The 9,195-nt window shown below is 37.1% G+C and overlaps 1 pseudogene; it reads left to right on the top strand.

Moving 5' to 3' along the window:
* The first annotated feature begins 577 nt into the window (after nt 1–577).
* Nucleotides 578–1,509, top strand: LOC129626181 (olfactory receptor 4C15-like; annotated as a pseudogene).
* Nucleotides 1,510–9,195: the final 7,686 nt, after the last annotated feature.

Genomic DNA, 9,195 nt, shown 5'->3' with positions numbered 1-9,195 from the left:
TTTAAAGAAATAAATAGGAGTATAGCCAAGATCCAAGAACTTCTTCAGGTTTGTCTTATTTCTCCTTCTATCTGTAGATAAGGAAGTCACCTGATCATGGATGGCATGCAACTCCCCCTTCTCCCACCCATGCACATGGCAGGCATACCCAATAAACTGCTCTTTTCCTTTCCTCAGAACATGGATTGGGCTTCAGAATTCTTTTCACAATTCACTCCAGGAAACCACTACTATTAACTTATGACCAGAGTTGGCAGTTGAGATATAACTATTTCTTACCCCCACCCCAGGTGGATCCCTACCCTTCTCTTACATTGAAGCTGCATCTTAAAACATTTAACAATTTATCTAAACTTCAATTCTTCCTGGTATCCCCCTACCACCTTCAACAAATTTCTAGCTTTGTGTTCTTAATGAAAAAGCAAGCCCAAGAACATAAGTCAATTTTTCACATGGATGCACCAATTTGTTGATGACTATGATGACTCTCAAATCTGGTCTGAGGCACATTTGTCTTTCTCCTAACTGTAGATTCTATATGCTCACTGTGGTACCTTTCACCTTTTCCTTGGAAATTATGCAAAACCAAAGCTTTGTAACTGAGTTTGTCTTCCTGGGGCTTTCACAGAATCCAACCATGCAGAAAATAATATTTGTTGTATTTTTGTTCATTTACATTGAACTGTTGGGGGCAACTTGTTAATTGTGGTGACCATCAGTAGCAGCCCAGCACTCTGGGGCTCCACCATGTACTTCTTCCTGGCTTTTCTGTCCTTCCTGGATGCATGCTTCACCTTCGTCATTGTCCCAAAGATAATTGTGGACTCTCTCCTTTGGAGGAAAACTATTTCCTTCGAAGGCTGCATGACCCAGCTCTTTGCTGAACACTTCTTTGCTGGGGTGGAGGTGATTGTCCTCAGTGCCATGGCCTATGACCACTATGTGGCCATCTGCAAGCCCTTGCACTATTCTATCATGAACCATAGACTCTGTGCCTTTCTGATAGTGGTAGCCTGGACAGGGGGCTTTGTTCATTACATGATACAGATTATCTTCACTTTCCAGCTGCCCTTCTGTGGCCCCAATCTCATCGATCACTTCATGTGTTACTTGTACCCATTGCTGGAGCTTGCCTGCACTGACACTCACATCTTTGGCCTTTAGATAGTCACCAACAGTGGGTTTATCTGCATCCTAATCTTCTACTTGTTGCTTGTCTCCTATGGGGTTATTCTGCTGTCTCTGAGAACCTGTAGCTCTGAAGGGCAGCAGAAAGCCCTCTCCACAGGAGGATCTCACATTGCTATTGTGGTTTTGTTCTTTATCCCATGCATATTTATGTATGTACGACCTCCATATTCTTTCTCCTTTGACAAAATGGTAGCCATATTTTATACCATCCTAACTCCCTTGTTCAATCCTTTGATTTACACTTTCAGGAACAAAGAAGTGAACAGTGCCATGAGGAAAGTGTGGAATAGGATAATGATGGTTTCTAATGAAAAATAAAATATTTAAAGTTGAATAAAAAATTCAAAATTTCATATCAGACAAAAATTTTAAATGGATGAGGATTATTTGACAGGGGTTGACTGTGTGGATCGCAATAAACTGTGGAAAATTATGAAAGAGATGGGAATGCCAGACCACCTGACCTGCCTCTTGAAAAACCTGTATGGAGGTCAGGAAGCAACAGTATTTGGGAGAATGGCATTGAAATATGTAAAATATCATATATGAAACGAGTCGCCAGTCCTGATTCAATGCACGATACTGGATGCTTGGGGCTGGTGCACTGGGACGACCCAGAGGGATGGTATGGGGAGGGAGGAGGGAGGAGGGTTCAGGATGGGGAACACATATATACCTGTGGCAGATTCATTTTGATATATGGCAAAACCAATACAATATTGTACAGTTAAATAAAATAAAATTAAAAAAAAAAAAAAGAACTGGACATGGAACAACAGACTGGTTCCAAATAGGAAAAGGAGTGTGCCAAGGCTGTATACTGTCATCCTGCTTATTTAACTTATATGCAGAGTACATCATGAGAAACGCTGGACTGGAAGAAACACAAGCTGGAATCAAGATTGCCAGGAGAAATATCAATAACCTCAGATATGCATATGACACCATCCTTATGGCAGAAAGTGAAGAGGAACTAAAAAGCCTCTTGATGAAAGTGAAAGTGGAGAGTGAAAAAGTTGGCTTAAAGCTCAACATTCGGAAAACTAAAATCATGGCATCTGGCCCCATCACTTCATTGCAAATAGATGGGGAAACAGTGGAAACAGTGTCAGACTTTATTTTTCCGGGTTCCAAAATCACTACAGATGGCGATTGCAGCCATGAAATTAAAAAATGCTTACTCCTTGGAAGGAAAGTTATGGCCAAGCTAGACAGCATATTAAAAAGCAGAGACATCACTTTGTCAGCAAAGGTCCATCTAGTCAAGGCTATGGTTTTTCCAGTGATGTATGGATATGAGAGTTGGACTAGCTGAGTGCAGAATTGATGCCTTTGAACTGTGGTGTTGGAGAAGATCTTGAAAGTCCCTTGGACTGCAAGGAGATCCAACCAGTCCATCCTAAAGGCAATCAGTCCTGGGTGTTCATTAGAGGGACTGATATTGAAGCTTAAACTCCAATACTTTGGCCACCTGATGCGAAGAGCTGACTCATTTGAAAAGACTTTGATGCTGGGAAAGATTGAGGGCAGGAGGAGAAGGGGACAACAGAGGATGAGATGGTTGGATGGCATCACCGACTCGATGGACATGGGTTTGGGTGGACTCCGGGAGTTGGTGATGGACAGGGAGGCCTGGCGTGCTGCGGTTCATGGGGTTGCAAAGAGTCAGACACGACTGAGCAATTGAACTGAACTGAACAGTAAGTAATGTAATATAAAAAATAGCATAAATTGTAGGAAATAATTTAGTTTTAATTTCATTCTTAGGCCACTTAATGAACTCTGATTTGGCAATTCAATATCCTCAAATGAAAATTAAGAAGACTTGAATTTTATGCTTACTTACAATATAAAAGTAAAAAAAGAATGAAAAAAATTACTAAAAGGATCACTTCTTGCTATTCATTTGATATTTTGGGAAATATTTCTGGAGGAAATACAAAATTGTCTTAGAGATTAGGTTTTACTAATTTCTTTAGTAAACTTTTTGCCCAACCTAATGTATCTGCTGTACAACTGAAATTAACAAAACATTGTAAATCAACTCTATTTAAAAAATAAATTAATAAACACTAGAAAGAAAAACATTAACATATTAATGTTTCAGATTTGCCAAAGAACTGTAATTATTGCTGACATTAGCCCTTTGATATAGATGATAACTGTAATTCACACATTGAAAGTGAAAGTGCTGTCGCTCAGTCATATCCAACTCTTTTGTGACCCCATGGACTGTTGCCTACCAGGCTCCTCTGTCCATGGGCTTTTCCAGGCAAGGGTACTGGGGTCGCTTGCCATTTCCTTCTCCAGGGGATCTTCCCGACCCAGGGATTGAACCCTGCTCTCCCACATTGCAGGCAATGCTTTACCATGTGAGCCACTAGGGAAACCAGTTCACAAGTTGATATAATACAAACAAGAGTAGTTAACTACACATATTTCATCTACAGGCTTTCAACTGCCTTCAAAGACTTCCAAGCCTCTAGAAGAGATGGACTTAAGCAAAGTTTATGCAGAAGCGAACAAAATTACCTCAAATCAAGTCATATGAGTTGAAGTTTAACCAATTGTCCCCAAGGCTTGATTTTGCCCTTGGACTTTGAGCTAGGTAGCTCATTGCATATCACTTGGGACTGGTTTGGAAGAAATAGTTTCCTTGGAGCTCCTGAGGCTTAAAGTCTACCTTAAGCATTTGCAAACTCTTGTGTGAATTTCTATAAATATCCAGTACAGTAAAAATAAAACACTTAGCCTCATGATTTTTCACACACACACACACACACACACACACACACACACACACACAGATACAGTGGGAAGGAAGCTGGCTGCAGAGGCATTTATGTCTCAGAGTGTAGGAATAATTAAGTTTCCAAGAACCGAATTAAGAAATTCACTCCATTTTCAGAGCATTCTCTCTTCTCCAATACAGACCTTGCTGTTCTATCTGACCCAGTGTTTCCAGGAAGGAGCTGTGTGAATTATGGCTACATGAAGAGTTTCCTTTCTCCATAAACTCTTTACATCCCATCATCACTTGTGATAGAAGGCAATGATAAATCTCAATGAAGTATAGTTTGTGTGTTTTATTCAAGCTTCACATAATTCACCTTCTAAGTAAATGAAAGTTGAAGATATGAAAAATACACTCTATTGGAAGTCATGTGTTTGGTTGTAAGAAAAGAAGTAAGTTTCTCAATCTGTCTTAAATATTTTCTTCTGTGCTGTTCTTAGTCTCTCAGTCATATCTGACTCTTTGTGACTCCATGGACTATAGCCTGCCAGGCTCCTCTGTCAATGAGATTCTCCAGGTGACAATACTGGAGGGTGTTGCACTCTTCCAAGGGATCTTCCCAACCCAGAGATTGAGCCCAGGTCTCCTGTATTGCAGGCAGATTCTTTACCATCTGAGCCCTAAACACTCATCTCTTGGAATCTATACTCAGTGTGTCTTCTAATAAATGGCAGAGCTCCTGGGGAGTGTTTGTACCAATGAAGAATTATGGTGGTTCAGGCTTCCTAGGCCTTCCCTGGACTCAGCACACGGCTGAACTACCTCTCAAAGGCACCTCTGCTCACAGAGGATGAAAACCATGGAATGAAGGTCAGCTTGGCAGAAATTTCTCTCTTGGTGAGCTCCTGGTCCAAAGTCTATGGTCAGTGCTGATGCTTCTGAGACAGAGTATGAAATTGGGCTCCACTTTCTACACACCTGGGTTTTCTGGATCCTTGACAATCCTTGTGATGACACACAACAACAATCTCTCTTTAATTGGGGTAAGTGATGGTGTGGTTGTTCAGGAAGAAAGAAGCTGAACTGTGGGATGAAATCTCAGATAAAATGACTTTCTCTAAGATGTTTTCTCTCCTTCCCACTCTATGTCTTTCTATATCCCATCTCCGACTCTTCTTCCCTGTACCTGCTCACTCCTCCCTCCTGTTCTGACTGCATTAGTCTGCTTCCTTCCTCCTCTTCACGACTATCCAGTTAGATCTTTATTTTTATTTATTTTTTTGCTTTAATATTAGCCTCAGCATGCAGTTTAATGCACTTGGTTTTGGAGTCTGGACAGAAATTTAAGATATCAATTGCTATCCTTCTCTCATGACTCATGATTTTTCTTTTCTAAGATGAAATCATTGTGATGATTAGAATTTGATATTTTATATGAGATGTAGGGTGAATGCTGACAGAGAGGTTATGTAGTAACATCCCTTTCTAGTTCTAGCCTAAGTGTCTTAATTAAAACACGCTGTACCACAGATCATGCTTTGTAACTAGAAATGGGTGAATCACATGGCCAATCCAGTTACCTTGCAAAAACACATGTATGTCATATGAAATAGCACAAGCAAAAACTTGTTTGAATGATAAGATTATGGAAAAAGAATAATATTTAATCCTAAATTGCCTTATTCAATCATATATATATATATATATATATACACACACACACACACACACACACACATATATATATATGGAACATAGGAGATAGAGGCAGATGGTTATTTAATTTAGGAAGAATGGAAAAAATTTGGCACCAAATGTTTTTGAATTGGTTAACAGTTCAGTAGGTAAAAGTAAAATGTAAGGATTAAGGAAGGGAAAAGACCTTCTACTACCATGATGCCCTCCCAAATCAAAGAGGCAGGGTGGTCCAGAAAAGTTTGGAGATAATGGCTGAATTCAATAATGGAATTCTCAGGTAGAATTGATTTAAACTACTGCATACACCCTTCAATGATGCTTACCTGTTTTTATGTCCCCAAACCTTCTCTTTGCTTACTTAAAATAAAATAGAATTAGTTGAACTGGAGTCATGGTTGTCTGTTACCTACCCAAATTTGTCTCTTAAAACGTTTGGATTTAATGAGAGTGCAGTTTTTAATGATGGGAGCATCTATTTTTCCTAAAGCAATGTTCCCTTTCCAAAAATATTTAATCACTCTTCTATCCTAACTCCTCCTCTTCTTACAGCAAAGGGCTCCCTCTCTTTTGTTTTATCCCCTACTGGAAACCTAATGTATTAAAATTAAATAATCACTGATTTCTTTTCTTTTTTTAATAATCAGCAGAGAAAATTTCAACTTCCAATCCGAGTTTGTAATTACTGTGATATTTCTAATTTCTCATAGTGAACTAATATTATTTTAGCTCAACTGCAAGGAAAACCTAATTGTATTTAGATGTGTAACTTTATTAGAGTTAAATAGTTTGATTTACTGATACTGATATATTTATCTCACTTAGAGAAACCCTTTATAAACTTTTTGAATATTTAGTTTTCAGAAAACTTTGTTGGAAATTGCAGTTTAACTCAATTAAAGCCATAATTTCACTTATTTCCCATGTTTAAACCTTTAACGACCAATCAACTTATTTTCTAGGATCTTTCTGATATGGAGTTAAAATTCATTTGGTATTATTGCAGAGTTGTGTGTAGTTTTTCAATGATTAAGAATCTTACATAGAGAAATGGTATCCCTCCAATGTCGATGTGAGGAGGTTGAAGACGTCTTTTCATGCTCTAGAAGTTGACTCCAGATATGAGTAGGTTCTCAGTACACATTTGATGACTGAGTTGATGGTGTTATTGATCACTAAATAACTGATGATTAATCAGAAAGAGGAAGTGTACGTTAAAATTCACATTAAAATGTGTTTCATTTGACATTAAATTTTAAAGGCATGCTTGACTAAAACAGAAACAGGAGTTTAAAATTGATAGAGTTTATTGCATAATGTTGAAAAAAAAAGAGCTCAAAACTTAAAGATATCAAAAATTAAACAGACTTAACATACAAAATTCAAAGCAAATGAAATATAAGAAATTAAAATATACAAAAATGTTATACTCTATTGCTAATCAAAATATATATTTCATAATTTTAATTGTTAACTAAGCAAATATAATAATGCATCAAGTTAATTTTTTATTTGTAGTTTGTGCCATACTGTTATAGTTTTAGAAACAATGGAAAATGACCTAATTTGTACATAAAAATATTTCACATGTGTGTGTATACATACATATATATAGATATAGATATAGATATAGATAGATATATGTCTGAAAACCCAGCAGAAAGTGTAAGGAACTGACTTTTACTTCCAGTTTATGGGCTTTCCTGGTGTCTCAGATGGTAAAGAATCTGCCTGTATTGCAGGAGACCTGGGTTTGATCCTTGTGTCAGAAAGATACCCTGGAGAAGGGAATGGCAGACCACTTGCCTGGAGAATCCCATGTATAGAGGAGCCTGGTTGGATTCATGGAGTCACAAAGAGTCTGGTAGGACTGAGTGACTAAAACAACCATGGGATTGGTTAAGTATGAATTTTTGAAGCGCACTTTTCTCACCCTGTAATACATTGCAAGCTTTAGAAATTTTATTATGCAGATATACCCATACAGTAATTAATTTTCTAATAAATAGTGAAGCAACCAAATTGAAAGATTATTTGAGAATAATGTCAATAATTATGGGCTTCCCTGGTGGCTCAGTGGTAGAATATGCTTGCAATGCAGGAGATGTGGGCTCGATTCCTGGGTCAGAAAGATCCCCCAGAGAAGGAAATGACCACCCATTCTAGTATTCTTGCTTGGAGAATCCCATGGACAGAGGTGCCTGGTGGGCTACAGTCCATGTGACTTAAAATAGTGATATTTATATTAGCAATTCCCTGGGCAGATGTTTGATTAAACTATTAAAATAAGCACAAGCTATATGAGAAGAGTTCATTAAAAATATTTTAATTAAGGTGAAAATTTGGATAAACAAAAAATAAATGGTAGAATTTATATTTTAAGATTTTGATATGTTAATTTTGGGCTCCCCTGGTGGCTCAGCTGGTAAAGAATCTGTCTGCAATGAAGGAGACCTGGATTTGATATGTGGGTTGAGAAGATCCCCTGGAGGAAGGAATGGCAACACACTCCAGTATTCTTGCCTGGAGAATACTATGGACAGAGGAGCCTGGTGGAGTCCATGGTGTCACAGAGAGTCAAGCATGACTGAGTGACTAACATCATGTTTATTTATAATTGCTAAGTAGATAATTACACTACAAATACTGTTTAGCTAACATAGAAAAGGCTTTTAAATTAAAAAAGGAAAATCAGAAAATATAATAAGATGATTGAAATTATATAGATATATGTATATAAGGAAAAAGGAAAGGAGAGCAAGGAGATGTATTTTTATGTTGAATTTCTGAAATACATTTTTAAGCTTACATTTTAAAGAGATAAAAATTGAAAGAATGCAATCTTCTAGATGACAGTGGTAGGAGAATCAGATATGAAGGAGGATAGTACATAGGTTATAGAAATATAGAAAGTGAAATAACAGGTTGAGTCCACAGAATGTGAAATTTACTAGCATGCATCTAATGTATGTAAGGGTTTATATCAAATATATAGCAATTTTCCAAAATGTTGCTAGCCTCAATGATTTGCTCAAATATCTCACGTGCCCTAACTGGCAATAAAGGTAAAGTTATAGCTTCAATGAACCTAAAGATGGAAAACTAAGCTTTTTTCTTAAGTATAACCCAACAAAGATACTGAAGAGATCAAGAATAATGGCTACAAACTGTTGTTCAAATTAAGAAATGTATTCACTCAGGAGAGAATCTCCAAATATATTATTTCTAAATTATATAAGGATATTATTATCAGTAGTTGATGTGCATACACATTATATACACATATATGTATCATATACATATGCATATGCTTAATAAGGTATCTGTTAGATTCTCTGTCATATAAAGAAAGAGTATCAAGATATTAAAATGATCTGATCAAGATCATAAAGCAAATTCACTAGTTTTCAGATCATGGCAGAATGCACAATCACTTGAAAGCTCCTCCCCCATCAAAAAAAAAAAAATTGGCAACCCATAAGAAGACCTTGAATCAATGCCAATGTTTAAAGCATGTCAACATTAAAAAAAAAAAAATTCTTGAGTGAGTATAGTGTGTGAAAACTTTATGAAAC

This window comes from Bubalus kerabau, chromosome 13 (genome assembly GCF_029407905.1).
Source record: "Bubalus kerabau isolate K-KA32 ecotype Philippines breed swamp buffalo chromosome 13, PCC_UOA_SB_1v2, whole genome shotgun sequence".
Taxonomy (NCBI): domain Eukaryota; kingdom Metazoa; phylum Chordata; class Mammalia; order Artiodactyla; family Bovidae; genus Bubalus; species Bubalus kerabau.
This window is presented reverse-complemented; position numbering and strand designations above follow the sequence as displayed.